We start from the raw sequence: 17671 nt of genomic DNA, 5'->3' as shown, positions 1-17671 counted from the left end.
CATAATGCTATTTTAGTTCATATTTACCTTGTAACAAAGGAGAATAATACAAGAGACGTATGAACTAAATCCATTTTCTGCTTTGTCTATTATATTTATTTCCCTTCATATTGGTTAATAAAATATATTTAGTTTTGAGGATATTCCAAAAGTCCTAATGATTCCAGAACTTAAGAACTGAAGTTGACTTGAATTAATAAAACTATTAATAAAAGCTATGACACAGCCTATCAAATTTATCAAAGATATCATATCTACCTTTATCATTCCTTTTATTAATAAAATCTATGCAACTTATTTGAACATGTACCTCATGTCAAACTGCCTGCTAGACATGTCTAATTGAATAGTTCTCATGTACTACAATTTCAGCACATTCTAAACAAAACTTGTCATCTTCTAACATTTTTTTTTTCTTTTTGGATTCTCTGTACCAGTAAAAGGTATAATTATCAAAGAATCTCCCAATAAAGACTCTACGAGTCACTCTGGATGCTTAGCATCCCAATTTCATTCATCACAAGTCCAAGAAATTATCTTCCTCAATCAACTTCACAGATAACCATTTCTATTTTAACTGTCAGTGTTTAATCCAGGCTCTCATAATTTTTCTCCAGAACCACTGCATAACTTTAACAGTACTCTCTACCCCCAGCTTTGTTTCACTTATTAAATGTCTGACATTGTAGTAAAACTAATCTTTCTAAAATAAAATCAGATCATGCTTCATTGGTTTTCTACAAATCCAAGGCAAGTTTAAAACTCTTTAGCATGACTTTTCTGGTTCTTCATAATCTGGTCTCTGGATGTTTGGTCTACCAATCTGCAGGACACTATAAACTCCAGGAAAAAAAACATAAAACATTAACCAAAACAAAACAGAAACACAACTTTCTGTTCAAGGAATCTGATAAGTCCTCTAAAGTACCTTTGTTTTTTGGTTCTTGTTTTTTTTTGTGTTTTTTGTTTTTGTTTTTTAAATTTCACTCAAAGCCTGAGTATGTTTACTTCACCTTCTTTGCTTGGCTCAAAATTCTTGGGATTTAAAATGTAAATGATGTTACACATTTTGCATCATTTTGGCTCTATAAAGTGAAACTAATTCGATTCCTGCAATTACAATACAAATGTCTTCACATTTTTTTATCCTTTTGAAAGAGCTGAGCAAAGCAAACCTTGCAACTTACTTTATTCTTAGAGAGATTGAGCAAGTTTAGGTTCAGTGCAATGTTACCAATCTATTGTAAAATAATTTAATACAGAATTTAATGATTAAAAAAGACAGTTTTCACCCCTAAATGTCATTGTTGTATATGGTAACACCTACTGAGTTTGTTATGAAGGACCGTCTACTTTTTGGTTGGTGTTCCAATGCGAAGGAAAGGGTAAAGCCAGGATATTTAAAGAATAACAATAGATTAAACAAATTTATGAAAAATTTTAGTATTATTCCATTTTCAACTTTCTTTTAAATACTTATTCCTGCAGTATTGCATATTGGTCCTATTTTTAGTAAAATATCTAAATCAACATGGGAATAAAGTATGCACAGACTATTTATTCCAAGTGTATACACATAGCTCTAGAGCTTTAAAATCTATATTAATCTAAATTCATTAGTCCATTAATTTGAACCTAATTTAAAAATTGGTAGAGTACAATTTTAACAGAAACACACACAAATTCTATCACATCTGTTTTACTCTGTTTGGGCTGCTATAACAAAACAAAAACCATTGACTGGGTAGCTTATCAATAGTGGCAATTTACTTCTTATAGCTCTGGAGGCTGGGGAGTCTAAGGTCAAGGTATCAGCAGATGTGGCATCTGATGAAGGCCTGACAGCACCCGCTTGCTGTATCCTCAGATGGTGGATGGGTCAAGAGACCTCTCGGAGGTCTCTTTTATAAAGGCACTAATCCTACTCATAAGGGCTCTGCCCTCATGACCTAATAATTTCCCAAAGGCTCTACCTCTTAATACTATCACCTTGGTGGGTTAGAATTCAATATATAAATTAGTGGAGTGAGGGGGACACAAATATTCAGACATAACAGGATGCCAAAGACTAACAACTCTAAAATGCTAAGCACCATGTCTAGCACCTAGAAAGCATTCGATAAAAAATAAATATAACCATCATTGGTGCTTGTAAGTAGAGAAATGGCCCACTACTACTCAATAATGAATGAAGCATAGGAAGAAAAAAAGGGGACAATATCAGGAAGGGGAAGTAAATAAATGGTGAAAGAAATGGCAGTAACAAGTGAAGTAGGTTGAGGAGGAAGAGAAAAAAAGAGGAGGTGGGGTCGAAAAAGGGGACAGGGAGAGGTGGAGCCAAAGGACAGTACAGTCGGTTTCCGCGAATAAAGCAAGTTGCTTTTTTAGAGCAGTGAGGGGAATCGATAAAATGAACGAGAGTTTAAATGAGTATTACTTGTCTTACATTATTTGCTGCCTTGGCACTTCCAATACAAGGCCAGGTACTCCTACTGGCAACCATATGACTTTTTTTTTTTTTTCCTTTTGATTGGGCTGCTATTATAGTTTGAAAAATACAAGGTGGTTTAATTCATTCAAATAAGGTGTAGAGATTATTTAGGCTACAAAAGAGGTCATACTTACAGTATTCAATTTTATTCACAAAAGAACAAGATTTTAGATGGGATTTAAGGAGTCTCATCACATGTTATTTATTTACTCTAGGTTTTATATTTGTGAGTTATCAATGCATTTAAATATTGCATATGGGCAGCCCAGGTGGCTCAGTGGTTTAGCGCTGCCTTAGGCCTAGAGTGTGATCCTGGAGACCCGGGATCGAGTCCCACGTCAGGCTCTCTTCATGGAGCCTGTTTCTCCCTCTGCCTGTGTCTGTGCCTCTCTCTCTCTCTGTGTCTTTTATGAATAAATAAATAAAATCTTTAAAAAATAAAATAAATAAAATAAATAAAAAATTGCATATGAACAGAAATTCTTACAAAGATTTATTAGCTGATGCTTGGCATTTTCACACTCCATTTAAGTATCCTTTCAAAGGAATATTTATAAAGTCAGTATTTAAAATACTTATTTTCATCGTAAGTAGAGATTTTCTCATTGTAAAAATAGATTTTCAACTCAACAATAATATTGTCTAGCTGTGAAGTCTCTAGATGTAAATTCATAAAAGCAAATGAAGAAACGTGCAAAATTTAAAAGGGCAAAATGAGTTATAGAAAAAAATTGTAAACCACTAAATCAAAAATCTTTACATAAATAACGCATTCTGAATACAGATACAACACTACCATCCACACATACAAAAAATCATGTGTTCAACAAGATGTCCAAGTTTCAGGAGCTGCTGGTTAGCACTTCTAAAAATAATGCTGAAGACATAATAGGGAGATACAGAATACAAAATCTAAGAGCAGCAGCAGTAATAAAAGCAGGATTTTAAATCACTCTGTATGAAGAATGGGAAGCCCACAGTTTAGGCTAGACAAAAGCTGGAAAAAAGAACAATTTAAATTCTCTTTGTCTCTCTTCACTCCACCCTCCCACTTCCTTCCCTTTGGACAATCATTACCTATACCTTTTTCTCAAACCACTACTGTGGTTATCTATGTGGGCAAGGTTCTTTCTGCATGAGGTGAAAGTGGTGGGGGCTGTCAGTCTGGGAGCCTTCGGTTCTTTACTTTCCTGGATCCAACCCCTAGAGTTTGTAAAATACAATCTTGAAAACTGCCTTCAGAAGTTGGATTTAGGGGTGAAATCCTGTTGGAGTTGTTTCTTGCTTGGAGCTGTAAAATAGAATGATAACTTTGGTTGCTAGTGCCTTAATGCCTCATGCCTACCGTTCATATATACAAATCTTGAACTAGCCTAGACTGACAAAGATTATAGTCTGGTTTATGGAGCTTCTCCAAGATCAAAGAGCCGATATTCCACAGGTAATATAAAAGCTCACAGGCTAAATGAATTACTAGGACTTCTGAGGAGTGCTGTACTCAAAGATAGACAATGAACTGGATAAGATAAATGTTTCTAAAGCCTATATACATAATTAAATTTACATTATATTATTTTAAATTACTACACAAATGAATAATGAGACAGAAGAGAAACTTTATATATGTGACTGGAAGAAATATTCCAGATATTAGTAATACGAGATGAGGTAGAGGGAACAGAAGCCATGAGGTATACTGATGTGTTTCTTTTGTAAGATGGAAGTATAGACACTGATATATTCAAGATGGAGAAATTATCTCATATGTTTCTTAAAGTAAAGAAAAACAATAAAATTAGTCTATGTAACTTTCAAAACACCAGAAGACAATTTTATAGAATTTCATTAAAAGAGCACATACATTATAGGATGAAAAGCATTAAATAAGACGGCAGAATTAAACCCTGGATAAAAACTGAAACAAAATAATATAATAAACTTACCAAATAAAAGACAAAGAAGAAATGAAAATAGGATCCAAAAATTTTTGTAAGCAAAAATAAAAAGACACATAAAGATTGAAAGATTAAAAATATATAACTGATAAATATAAATCCAGAGAAAGGAGCAGCAATCTTAATTTCTGTTGAGCAAAGTAAACATATAAACAAATTTCTTCTTTGCATGTTTTAAAACTTTATGTGACTTCACCGTGCTTTGTACACAGTCCTGAAATGATACAGTTAAAGAAGTAGCAGAACAAGAGGTAGCTAGTAAATAAAGATGATAATTCATAATTAGAATTCTTCTGCTAGCGATAATAGTAGGACAATCATGCTTTCTTAACCTTATTATAAAAGAAACTCCACCCTGTGTATCAGTTCTCAACTTCAGATTACATGAGGCCAATAATGATATATATTTTTAGATCATTTTATTTAAAAATCTAAGACTGTGTTTAATAGGAAAAACCCCCACATACTTTTCATTTCACTTTGCTAGGTGATACACATTAATAAAACAGGTCACATGGAATCAAGTGAAGAAGAGAAAACAGTTTGTCATTACAAGAATGAAGTCCATGTAGCAGTGTAGTATAGATCTAGGTAGCATTTAAGTTCTTCAAGGATCTGTCAAAATGAAACTTGCCAAATGCCAAACTGAAAGTTGAGAACAATATTTGAAATTATTGATAAGCAAAGTAAGAGCGAATATGCTGCTAATTTTAAACTATTTTTTTCCCAACAAATAAGCCCCCACCCTCAGGTTGAATTCAATGCACATAATTGTGAAATATAGAAAATGTTAGGCTATGTAGTATTTTTCTTATTTTACTTATTAGGAGAAAAAAACAGTATTTTGAGGTAGCAACATATATTAAAGAGGCCCTTTCCCTCATAAATATTTTAGTCTTCAAAAGAATATATTGTTCAATTCATCTAATTAAAATCACAATTAGAAAAAAATAAATAAAATCACAATTAGTCTGTATCAGAGGTGATATTTTTTAACCTTAATGCAAGTATTTCCACACATCAGTATTTTTTGAAACTTTGTAAATAAATTCAGAGATTATGTATGTATATATTATGTATTAAAAATACTACAAAGATAGTATTTTTAAAATATTTTTTGATTTGCAAAGTAAATGAAAACATAAAACAGAATCTTTCAATTCATTTGACCTTGAAATCATGTATGTTTGATTAGTCATTTACTAATATCTTTCTCTAAAATAAATCTTAATCTCACGTACTACATTAATTTTCTATTTTTAAATGCATGTGTAAGATTACCCAATTCACTTTTTTTTTTTATTTTCATTTTTGTTTGAATCTTTTTTTTTATAGTTTCCCTTTTTTCAGTTTTTTTTTTTTTCCATTTCACTACAAAACAGACTCCAATTTTTGGTAAGATTTTAAATCTACTTGAGAAATATCTGATTTATAGAAATGTGTTAGTGATTCAAAGATGGCAAGGACCATCCCTAATCTCTATATTATTATTAATATCAATGATATTATTAGATTATATGAAGTAATTACCTTACAGTAACATTTATAACATTTACTCTGACTTGTTTGAGGCACAAATTGTGGTACAGTAGTTCTTGCAATATTTTTTTTTGAGATAATGTGCATTATCTAATGCCAGACATGAGATAGTATTCACATAAATCCATGTCAAACCTAAAAAAAAAAAATCAGAATACTGTTGCTTGCAATGTTACATATCTATTATACCTCAATTAAAAAAAGATTATTTTTGTTTCAGGTATCCACAAATGTACTCTGAGTTGAAAATGAAGTGCTCCCAGGAAAATAATAGAGTGAGGAAGCTGTACAGGAAGTCCATCCAGAAGTCCAACTTCAAGATCTCAGTCAGTGACTGGCTTCATCCTAAAGGAAAACCCTTGGGAAGGAAGTCTCATCTCAAAATTGTTCCTATCCAAAGGCAAGAGAGTTAATGATATGGAGCTGGGGTTTCAATCCTGCCACGCAGATCAGTCAATAATTAAGGCAGGTTAGTTTTACAAGCAAAGTGGCCTTAGGTTCCCAAAGCTAAGGATGGCTCACTGACACGATGACCAGGTGGTGACTGTAGAGGGTAAACCTTCATCTGGGTCTCCTGTGCATGCGTGCATGCATGCACTTACATGCATTCAAATGATAAAGGAATCTAAGGGGATATTGGCAGAGTAGTGGCAGCACTTCTTATAGTTTATCTTGAAAAGACTTTAGAAACTCATTGTTGAAGCAAGGTTGGGTGTCTGAAGCTCAGAGAGGTAAAATACATTTCCCAGAATCACAAACCCAGTAAGTGGCAAACAAAAGAACAGAATCCAGATCTTCACTCCTTTATGTCAGGTCATTTTCAATGACCATGCTCTATACTAATAATTTAATCTAATTTTTTAGAAGTTCTACTTTTGTGGATTACTTAGCAGTATTTCTCTAGAGAGTACTTAAAGTCAATTTTGACTTCTTTTTTTATTCTAAAGAGATCAGAAGTTTGCTACTGAGCCAAAACGAAAATATTCTAATCTTTCTTCATGTTGCAATATATACTCTTGACCATTATTAATGAATTTGTTTACATGTCCTTTTGAGCTAATGTATTTTCATATTCTATTTATGCTATCTCAACTTTGAGTTACTCATTGTAAATAAGGAAGAGCTAATTTGAGGATTTTTAAAGAAAATTTAAATTATATTTGCACAAATATATATACTTGTATAGCCCATTGAAATTTATGACACTATGTAATATAAATGATATTTATAATATTAAATATTTCTAATATTTTATGCGTAAAATTGCTAATCAAATGAAAATAAAAATAATTTCAAATGGTGACCCTGAAAAGGGGGACTATAGAATTTCTCAATATGGAGTTATAAATATTTACTACTGCTATAGTAATATCAAAAGACTGCTTGAATAAAAAATTTAGAACATCTGTTCTCTCTTTAAAAACCATTTGTTTCAAAACCACACTTTTTTCACTTGGAATTCTCAAGTTCCTTTTCAAAGAACTTAATTCAATTTTGAATGAAAAGATATGCAGGCACACTAAAGCATTAAGATTACAAATGATTAAGATTACAAATGATTTTTTTCCAATTTAAGTTGTTAAAATATAAACATTAGAAGTTTTATTTCATTAATTTAAAATAGTACCAGATATTAATACTTGTGGCAAGCAATAGAGATTAATGGTAATATATAAAACAAAACTCTAAGTCAGAACTAAGTCTCCATTGTATTTTCAGAAAATAGAAAGATAGGATTTTTGTTCTGAATTTGTTTTTATGGTCTTATTACTCTTTCTATTCTTGCCCTTTCGAAGTATATTTAAATCAGAAAGTGCACTTGGTATTAAAGTTTAAAGGGTATAATATCAGTAACAAAATAATGTGGTGAATTAGGGATAAAAACTGTTTTCCTCTTTAATTTTTATTTATTTTATTTTTTTTAATTTTTATTTATTTATTTATGATAGTCACAGAGAAAGAGAGAGAGAGAGGCAGAGACACAGGCAGAGGGAGAAGCAGGCTCCATGCACGGGGAGCCTGACGTGGGATTCGATCCCGGGTCTCCAGGATCGCGCCCTGGGCCAAAGGCAGGTGCCAAACCGCTGCGCCACCCAGGGATCCCTCCTCTTTAATTTTTAAATATTACACAAGTAATGTATAGATAGTGGTTTTTCATTGCCATTACAATTGAACTTTTTCAAGGTAACTCTAATACAAGTATTACTTAATACACAGTTGGATTAAATTCTTTTCAAAAGAAAAATAAAGAAAATTGTAAATAAGGTTGGCTGTATATTTACTGTCATCAATGTAATTATGTTTCCTCCAGGATCTGTGACTATAACCCCAATTTACTCTTAGCCAATGTAAAAACCAAATGAGGAGACAAATTAAGTTCTTTCCAATTTGTTCTCCATTGCCCACACTATATTTCTATTTTTCTTATCATTATAAAATCCAAATGTGGGGATCCCTGGGTAGCGCAGTGGTTTGGCGCCTGCCTTTGGCCCAGGGTGCGATCCTGGAGACCCAGGATCGAATTCCACATCGGGCTCCCGGTGCATGGGGCCTGCTTCTCCCTCTGCCTGTGTCTCTGCCTCTCTCTCTCTCACTCTCTCTCTGTGACTGTCATAAATAAATAAAAAAAATTTAAAAATTAAAAAAATTAAAAAAAAAAATCCAAATGTCCCTTTAAAGGTTGTGTTAGTCTCTTGTCATTGTTAAGTCCTAACTGGCATGCCTTTTTTAATTTTTTCCTTCCAGATTAAACTGGATGTCTCTTCTGGATATTGTGAAAATTCGGAACGTTTTAAGAGGTTCCTGAATGTATGAATTCATAATTTTTTTCAGAATAGAGAGAAATGGTACAAAAATGGACTTTAAGCTGGCTTGATCTCTGCAACAAAATGCCCAAGAAGTTAATATTCAATTTACTCAGTAAGAAGAAAGCATTGAGGGGCACCTGAGTGGCTCATGGGTTGAGCATCTGCCTTTCACTCAGGTCTTGATCCCTGGGGTCCTAGATCAGGTCCCGCATTGGGCTCCCCACAGGGAGCCTACTTCTCCCTCTGCCTGTGTCTCTGCCTCTCTGTGTCTCTCGTGAATTTTGGGAAAAATGCATTGAAGTCATTCTGCACAACTTCTGGCATATGGTGACAAGATGCACAAGGAATTAGCATCTCCAGAATAGTCAGGCAGGGATGATTCAGAAGGATATAATCTCCCTCTCTTCTCTAACCTCCTCCTTTCTCTCTTTCCCCTTCTTAAGGATGAAAAAAGTGAGTTTTTGTTCCTTGTAGAACCATTATTCCCTATTGGCAGCATCCTTAACAATTACCATCCTTGAGGGCCTACACCTGGGAAGGTCTAGTTCCATCTGGGAGCATCTTCACTATATCCTGCACTGTGTAACCATTTTTCTAAGTTTTCTAAGTTTCATATCCCTCATCATTAAGGGATATTTATTTCTGTGTATGTAACCCCCCCTTTCTAACATCCTTAAATACTTTGATTTAATATGTCTATTGGTTTCATTTCTTCTGAATTGTTTCATGGTAGGTGATACTTGTTGGATATCTATAAGCAGAATCAATAATTCAAATGGAAAATGCTTAGAAATTTCTGACTATGTGCAATACAATGAGTCAGTACACCCCTAATTTTCTCTGTTTAAAATTTCAACTGAGCACGCATAGTAGCTTTTCTTTCTTTTTTGAGTAGGCATAGTACTTTGTAGGACTACTATTTATACTGTAGCTTCAGTATAAATAAGAGAGCTCTGCAGTACTTCTATCAAGTGACTTTGGGCAAGTTTATAAACCTGTTTGCATCTCTACTCTCTGCAAGTAAAATGAGAATAATCATATGTTGTATCCTATACTTGTTTTGGGGATTCAATGAGAAGAAAACCTAGTACATGATAAATTTTTTTTTAAATTGAATTGTATGTTTTCTTGCTGTTGATTTTATTTTTTTATTTTTTAAAAAGATTTTATTTATTTATTCATAGACACAGAGAGAGAGAGAGGCAGAGACACAGACAGAGGGAGAAGCAGGCTCCATGCAGGGAGCCCGATGTGGGACTCGATCCCGGGTCTCCAGGATCACACCCCAGGCTGTAGGTGGCACCAAACCGCTGCGCCACCAGGGCTGCCCCCATGATAAATTTTTAATATTATCATTCTTATCAATAATTAGTAGTTATTACCGATCTCAGAGACTATAATTTAGAGATGAAGATCTTCTTACAAATTAACATAAATAGGCAATTGTCTGTATCATTTCCAAAATATCTAAAGTTCTGCCAAACAAAAATTTCTCCCCCAGTGATGTCTAAAATTCTTCATGGAACCTGACAGGCATTTTTGGGGAGGAGGGAGTTCTCTGAGACTGGTAATTATTGTATTTTGAGAACACGAGGTGAATTTCTCCCATGATAGATCGCACTGAGGCTTACTCCGAAAACTGACACCTGAAAGATGGAATTTAAAGAGATGGAAGAAAGGGAGAGACAGAAAATTAAAAGGAGCCACATCTGCAAGCTAGGAGTTACCATGGGTTATTTTTACCAGCGTCACAATTGTCTTAAGAATAGCTCCAGCTTAGATTCTCAAATGGTTAAGGGAACACCTATCCTTGGATTTTGAACCCCAGTGTTGTTATAATAGCAGCCAGCACTTTTACAACTGATCTCTTGGGACGCCCGGGTGGCTCAGCGGTTTGGTGCCAGCCTGCGGCCCAGGGCGTGATCCTGGAGACCTGGGACTGAGTCCCATATCAGGCTCCCTGCATGGGGCCTGCTTCTCCCTCTGCCTGTGTCTCTGCCTCTCTCTCTCTCTCTGTGTCTCTCATGAATAAATAAATAAATAAATAAACAAACAAATAAATAAATAAATAAATCTATCTTTAAAAAAAATAAAACTGATAATTCGTCTAGGAAAACTGTCCAGCTCACACGTGAGACCTTGGCTAATGCAGAGGAGCAGAGGTCTTTGGAGAAAAGCAATGGAGAGCTTGGGTCTGGAGGTGAGAGGGAATTTCAAGGCAGCTTGCCCAAAATGGTGAACTGACACCAAGATGCAGAGGTATCTATGATTGGATCGAGAAGAGGAAATAAAAGAATCAGGAAGAGAATAAGAATGAAAAGAATAAGGAGCAAGGGATCTATGGTAATGGGTTTTGGTAATGGCAGCTGAAATATTCCTCATTTGCCAGATTTGGACCAACTTTTTGATGTGTCTTAGGCATTCAAAAATTTTGGCATTTCATTAAGAGACTTTCTGTCACATGGGAGATTTATGGTCGTAATGCCATCTTTACCACTGGCCATTATTTTTCTTAAGTACTATCTACTATCATGGTCCTCCTTTCCTCAACTCCATTATTGTTCTAACCCATTAAATAGTGCCCTTATAGCTAAAAGTGCTTCTTAGAAAGATATTCCATATCTCTCTACAGAACAAGTAGAAAAACACCTCCAAATGCGGGATGAATTTGGCAAAATTAAAAGGTACTGCCAACTAAAATGCCACAAATCCTAAAAGAACTTCTGACACAGAATCACAGCACTTGTTATACAGAGCAGATTGAAGGCAATATATTTTACCTGGAATATTAATTCTTGAAGTCATTAAGAAATTCTATATTATAAGTAATACATTTTCCGTTACCATCTTGCGGTATTTCTATAACTTCAATATTATTATCTTTTCAATAGCTCTCAATGTTAACAAATATAAAATTATATGTTGTCTAACACATTTTTCTCCCCTTTCAGCAGGTGTTCTTTTCCAGGTTGTTTTGGTGATGATATTATATTAGCAAGAGTACTGCAACCATGTCACGATGCTTTAAAATATAAATGTGCTGCAATTTGTGAGAGTCTCATGGTCACTAATTTCCTCTGAGGAAAAACAAAGATATTATGTGACTGTCTAACTATAATTGTTTGAATGATGTCATTTAAGAAGTGCAACATTATCGTTTAGCTCTTTATTATAATGCAGAACTATACAAAATGAGTTTATGCTTTTAGTATGCTAAGGCATATATTAAAAATTTCAAAGTTCTAGCTCTATTGTAATGGAATTTAAAGGACAAACATCATACAGGACGATATGAATTTTTTTCAGTTTTGATTTCACAACTGTATTGTTGAGACATCCTCTATATTTCAAAAACTGTCCTCTGTCTGTCCTTTTCTTCAATCTATGAAATGCTGTAGTCTCTCAATCCAAAAAAAACCTCCCCTGTCTTGAGGCCACTCTAACTCCTTTTCATCTTTTTACCTTCAAGCTCAAGTTTTATAAAGTGTTTCTTCTTATTGATTCTGTTCCACACTTTCTAGTTACTCTTTAATAAAAGTTATCAGGAAATATTTTAAGTATATATAAGTGTATTAAAAGTATATATATTATAGATTTATTAAGCAGTTTTGTTAAATTTTAAAATATGTTACTGCTTATTTCTTTTTTTTTTTTTAAGATTTTATTTATTTAATCACGAGAGACACAGAGAGAGAGAGAGAGAGGCAGAGGCACAGGCAGAGGGAGAAGCAGGCTCCTCTCAGGCAGCCCGATGTGGGACTTGATCCTGGGTCTTCAGGATCACGCCCTGGGCCAAAGGCGGCACAAAACCACTGAGCCACCGGGACTGCCCTTTATGCTTATTTTTACTAATAAAATTAAATTGAGGTAGTGAAGTCCTCTGTACAGTCGTCCAATTTGCCTCCTATCTAGAATTGAACACTAACGTAATCTGCTGCTGACTTTCCCTGGATTCTTTTGTAATTTTAGTACATATATTTATAGCCATAGACAAAATTTATATAAATTGTATGTATCACGTCTGCCCCATGAGTGCTTCCTCTTGCCCCTAAATGGTGTTACTCTTCACTATTCTTTTCCTGACTCATTATACCTTGCTTTCATTTTTCAATAAATAACTCTGAAGGACTTACTATATGTCAAATCCTTTTTGATGTCCTTTGCATAGTTTCAGTACTACCTATGATTTTACAACCTCTAAGACCATTATAGCAATCTCTACCCTAAGCTTCAGACATCTATGTCTATCTGTATTTGGATATAACTAGTGGAGATCTCTTAGACACTTAAAACATGATGAGCACATCAGCTTCCTCCTTTCCCTTACTGGCTCTGCCTTCTAATATCTGATTATCAGGAATGGCTCCATATGTCACCCATTCACTTTCTATATTACAGAGGTCACCTTTTATATTATTTTCTAATTAGTCACCAATCTGACGATTTGAAGTCCAAATAATTCCTAAATTCATCTCTTTCTCTGCAATTGTCCTTTGAAGGTCCTTGCCAACTTTCTGTACTATTTGAATCTCTTTATATTTAACTTCACCCTATAGCCTTCAGGTATAATGCACCCAAAAGAAGAAATGGCTTCAAATAGTTTCCATAGCATGAAGCCAAAGCACTTCACCATGACAGGATGACAGAAGGCTTTCTGTAACTGGCACCTGCCTCTTTCCCAGTTTCATCTCTGCCACTCTCCACCTCGCACTTCTCTCCATTAACAGTGAGTTATTTTTAATTCCCCATATATATCTGTCTATTTTAGAACTATATACATTTGCTGTTCATTCTGCCTGAAAAGTCTCTCAGACTCCCTTCACTTGTCTATCTCTTATTCTTTCTTTAGTGATCCTTTATTCGTAGGGCAGGCAAATTCTTTCCCTCATCTTATCATTCTTTATGCATCCCAAGTACACTATTCCTGGCATATGGTAGGTGTTCAAATCAATATTAGTGGGAAGTGAACTAAGTTTAAATGCACTGTCTTTAGTGAAGATACATAATTTGGAAATAAAACTAAGATTTGTGAGTTTCTTTTTCTAATACAAAGCTTGTTGTTTGTCACTTCTGATAAATCACATCTCTACTGACATATGGAAATAATTTATAGTTGTTTCTTTTACCTTACTGTTGTCATTGATTATATTGATAGATTTAGTTAAATACACACACATCACTGTCCTTGAATCTAACATGGTATGAAAACAATAATAGTATTTCCTTTTTTTTTTTTTTTTCACATTTATTTTTTTTTTATTGGTGTTCAATTTACTAACATACAGAATAACACCCAGTGCCCGTCACCCATTCACTCCCACCCCCCGCCCTCCTCCCCTTCTACCACCCCTAGTTTGTTTCCCAGAGTTAGCAGTCTTTACGTTCTGTCTCCCTTTCTGATATTTCCCATACATTTCTTCTCCCTTCCCTTATTTTCCCTTTCACTATTATTTATATTCCCCAAATGAATGAGAACATATAATGTTTGTCCTTCTCCGACTGACTTACTTCACTCAGCATAATACCCTCCAGTTCCATCCACGTTGAAGCAAATGGTGGGTATTTGTCATTTCTAATAGCTGAGTAATATTCCATTGTATACATAAACCACATCTTCTTTATCCATTCATCTTTCGTTGGACACCGAGGCTCCTTCCACAGTTTGGCTATAGTGGCCATTGCTGCTAGAAACATCGGGGTGCAGGTGTACCGGCGTTTCATTGCACTTGTATCTTTGGGGTAAATCCCCAACAGTGCAATTGCTGGGTCGTAGGGCAGGTATATTTTTAACTGTTTGAGGAACCTCCACACAGTTTTCCAGAGTGGCTGCACCAGTTCACATTCCCACCAACAGTGTAAGAGGGTTCCCTTTTCTCCGCATCCTCTCCAACATTTGTTGTTTCCTGCCTTGTTAATTTTCCCCATTCTCACTGGTGTGAGGTGGTATCTCATTGTAGTTTTGATTTGTATTTCCCTGATGGCAAGTGATGCAGAGCATTTTCTCATATGCGTGTTGGCCATGTCTATGTCTTCCTCTGTGAGATTTCTGTTCATGTCTTTTGCCCATTTCATGATTGGATTGTTTGTTTCTTTGGTGTTGAGTTTAATAAGTTCTTTATAGATCTTGGAAACTAGCCCTTTATCTGATATGTCATTTGCAAATATCTTCTCCCATTCTGTAGGTTGTCTTTGAGTTTTGTTGACTGTATCCTTTGCTGTGCAAAAGCTTCTTATCTTGATGAAGTCCCAATAGTTCATTTTTGCTTTTGTTTCTTTTGCCTTTGTGGATGTATCTTGCAAGAAGTTACTATGGCCGAGTTCAAAAAGGGTGTTGCCTGTGTTCTTCTCTAGGATTTTGATGGAATCTTGTCTCACATTTAGATCTTTCATCCATTTTGAGTTTAGCTTTGTGTATGGTGAAAGAGAGTGGTCTAGTTTCATTCTTCTGCATGTGGATGTCCAATTTTCCCAGCACCATTTATTGAAGAGACTGTCTTTCTTCCAATGGATAGTCTTTCCTCCTTTATCGAATATTAGTTGCCCATAAAGTTCAGGGTCCACTTCTGGATTCTCTATTCTGTTCCACTGATCTATGTGTCTGTTTTTGTGCCAGTACCACACTGTCTTGATGACCACAGCTTTGTAGTACAACCTGAAATCTGGCATTGTGATGCCCCCAGATATGGTTTTCTTTTTTAAAATTCCCCTGGCTATTCGGGGTCTTTTCTGATTCCACACAAATCTTAAAATAATTTGTTCTAACTCTCTGAAGAAAGTCCATGGTATTTTGATAGGGATTGCATTAAACGTGTATATTGCCCTGGGTAACATTGACATTTTCACAATATTAATTCTGCCAATCCATGAGCATGGAATATTTTTCCATCTCTTTGTGTCTTCCTCAATTTCTTTCAGAAGTGTTCTATAGTTTTGAGGGTATAGATCCTTTACATCTTTGGTGAGGTTTATTCCTAGGTATCTTATGCTTTTGGGTGCAATTGTAAATGGGATTGACTCCTTAATTTCTCTTTCTTCAGTCTCATTGTTAGTGTATAGAAATGCCACTGACTTCTGGGCATTGATTTTGTATCCTGCCACGCTACCGAATTGCTGTATGAGTTCTAGCAATCTTGGGGTGGAGACTTTTGGGTTTTCTATGTAGAGTATCATGTCATCGGCGAAGAGGGAGAGTTTGACTTCTTCTTTGCCAATTTGAATGCCTTTAATGTCTTTTTGTTGTCTGATTGCTGAGGCTAGGACTTCCAGTACTATGTTGAATAGCAGTGGTGAGAGTGGACATCCCTGTCTTGTTCCTGATCTTAGGGGAAAGGCTCCCAGTGCTTCCCCATTGAGAATGATATTTGCTGTGGGCTTTTCATAGATGGCTTTTAAGATGTCGAGGAATGTTCCCTCTATCCCTACACTCTGAAGAGTTTTGATCAGGAATGGATGCTGTATTTTGTCAAATGCTTTCTCTGCATCCAATGAGAGGATCATATGGTTCTTGGTTTTTCTCTTGCTGATATGATGAATCACATTGATTGTTTTACGGGTGTTGAACCAGCCTTGTGTCCCAGGGATAAATCCTACTTGGTCATGGTGAATAATTTTCTTAATGTACTGTTGGATCCTATTGGCCAGTATCTTGTTGAGAATTTTTGCATCCATGTTCATCAGGGATATTGGTCTGTAATTCTCCTTTTTGGCGGGGTCTTTGTCTGGCTTTGGAATTAAGGTGATGCTGGCTTCATAGAACGAATTTGGAAGTACTCCATCTCTTTCTATCTTTCCAAACAGCTTTAGGAGAATAGGTATGATTTCTTCTTTAAACGTTTGATAAAATTCTCCTGGGAAGCCATCTGGCCCTGGCCTCTTGTGTCTTGGGAGGTTTTTGATGACTGTTTCAATTTCCTCCCTGGTTATTGGCCTGTTCAGGTTTTCTATTTCTTCCTGTTCCAGTTTTGGTAGTTTGTGGCTTTCCAGGAATGCGTCCATTTCTTCTAGATTGCCTAATTTATTGGCGTATAGCTGTTCATAATATGTTTTTAAAATCGTTTGTATTTCCTTGGTGTTGGTAGTGATCTCTCCTTTCTCATTCATGATTTTATTAATTTGAGTCTTCTCTCTCTTCTTTTTAATAAGGCTGGCTAATGGTTTATCTATCTTATTAATTCTTTCAAAGAACCAACTCCTGGTTCTGTTGATCTGTTCCACAGTTCTTCTGGTCTCGATTTCGTTGAGTTCTGCTCGAATCTTTATTAACTCCCTTCTTCTCTTGGGTGTAGGATCTATTTGCTGTTTTTTCTCTAGCTCCTTTATGTGTAAGGTTAGCTTTTGTATTTGAGTTCTTTCCAGTTTTTGAATGGATGCTTGTATTGCGATGTATTTCCCCCTTAGGACTGCTTTTGCTGCATCCCAAAGATTTTGAACGGTTGTATCTTCATTCTCATTAGTTTCCATGAATCTTTTTAATTCTTCCTTAATTTCCTGGTTGACCCTTTTATCTTTTAGCAGGATGGTCCTTAACCTCCATGTGTTTGAGGTCCTTCCAAACTTCTTGTTGTGATTTAGTTCTAATTTCAAGGCATTATGGTCCGAGAATATGCAGGGGACAATCCCAATCTTTTGGTATCGGTTCAGACCCGATTTGTGACCCAATATGTGGTCTATTCTGGAGAAAGTTCCATGTGCGCTTGAGAAGAATGTGTATTCAGTTGAGTTTGGATGTAAAGTTCTGTAGATATCTGTGAAATCCATCTGGTCCAGTGTATCATTTAAAGCTCTCGTTTCTTTGGAGATGTTTTGCTTAGAAGACCTATCGAGTATAGAAAGAGCTAGATTGAAGTCACCAAGTATAAGTGTATTATTATCTAAGTATT

The 17671-nt window shown here is 35.2% G+C and overlaps 1 protein-coding gene and 1 long non-coding RNA gene across 6 annotated transcripts in view; one reads left to right on the top strand and one right to left on the bottom strand.

Moving 5' to 3' along the window:
- LOC140623862 (uncharacterized) overlaps positions 1-7389 on the top strand; it is a 46425-nt gene extending 39036 nt beyond the window's left edge. The window contains exon 5 of the long non-coding RNA XR_012023397.1: positions 6206-7389. This is a non-coding gene — a long non-coding RNA (uncharacterized lncRNA). The remainder of the gene's footprint in view (positions 1-6205) is intronic.
- The window catches only part of CCSER1 (coiled-coil serine rich protein 1), a 1367203-nt gene that overhangs the window by 663289 nt on the left and 686243 nt on the right, over positions 1-17671 (bottom strand). The window lies entirely within an intron of this gene.

The sequence above is a fragment of the Canis lupus genome, chromosome 33 (genome assembly GCF_048164855.1).
Source record: "Canis lupus baileyi chromosome 33, mCanLup2.hap1, whole genome shotgun sequence".
NCBI lineage: Eukaryota > Metazoa > Chordata > Mammalia > Carnivora > Canidae > Canis > Canis lupus.
This window is presented reverse-complemented; position numbering and strand designations above follow the sequence as displayed.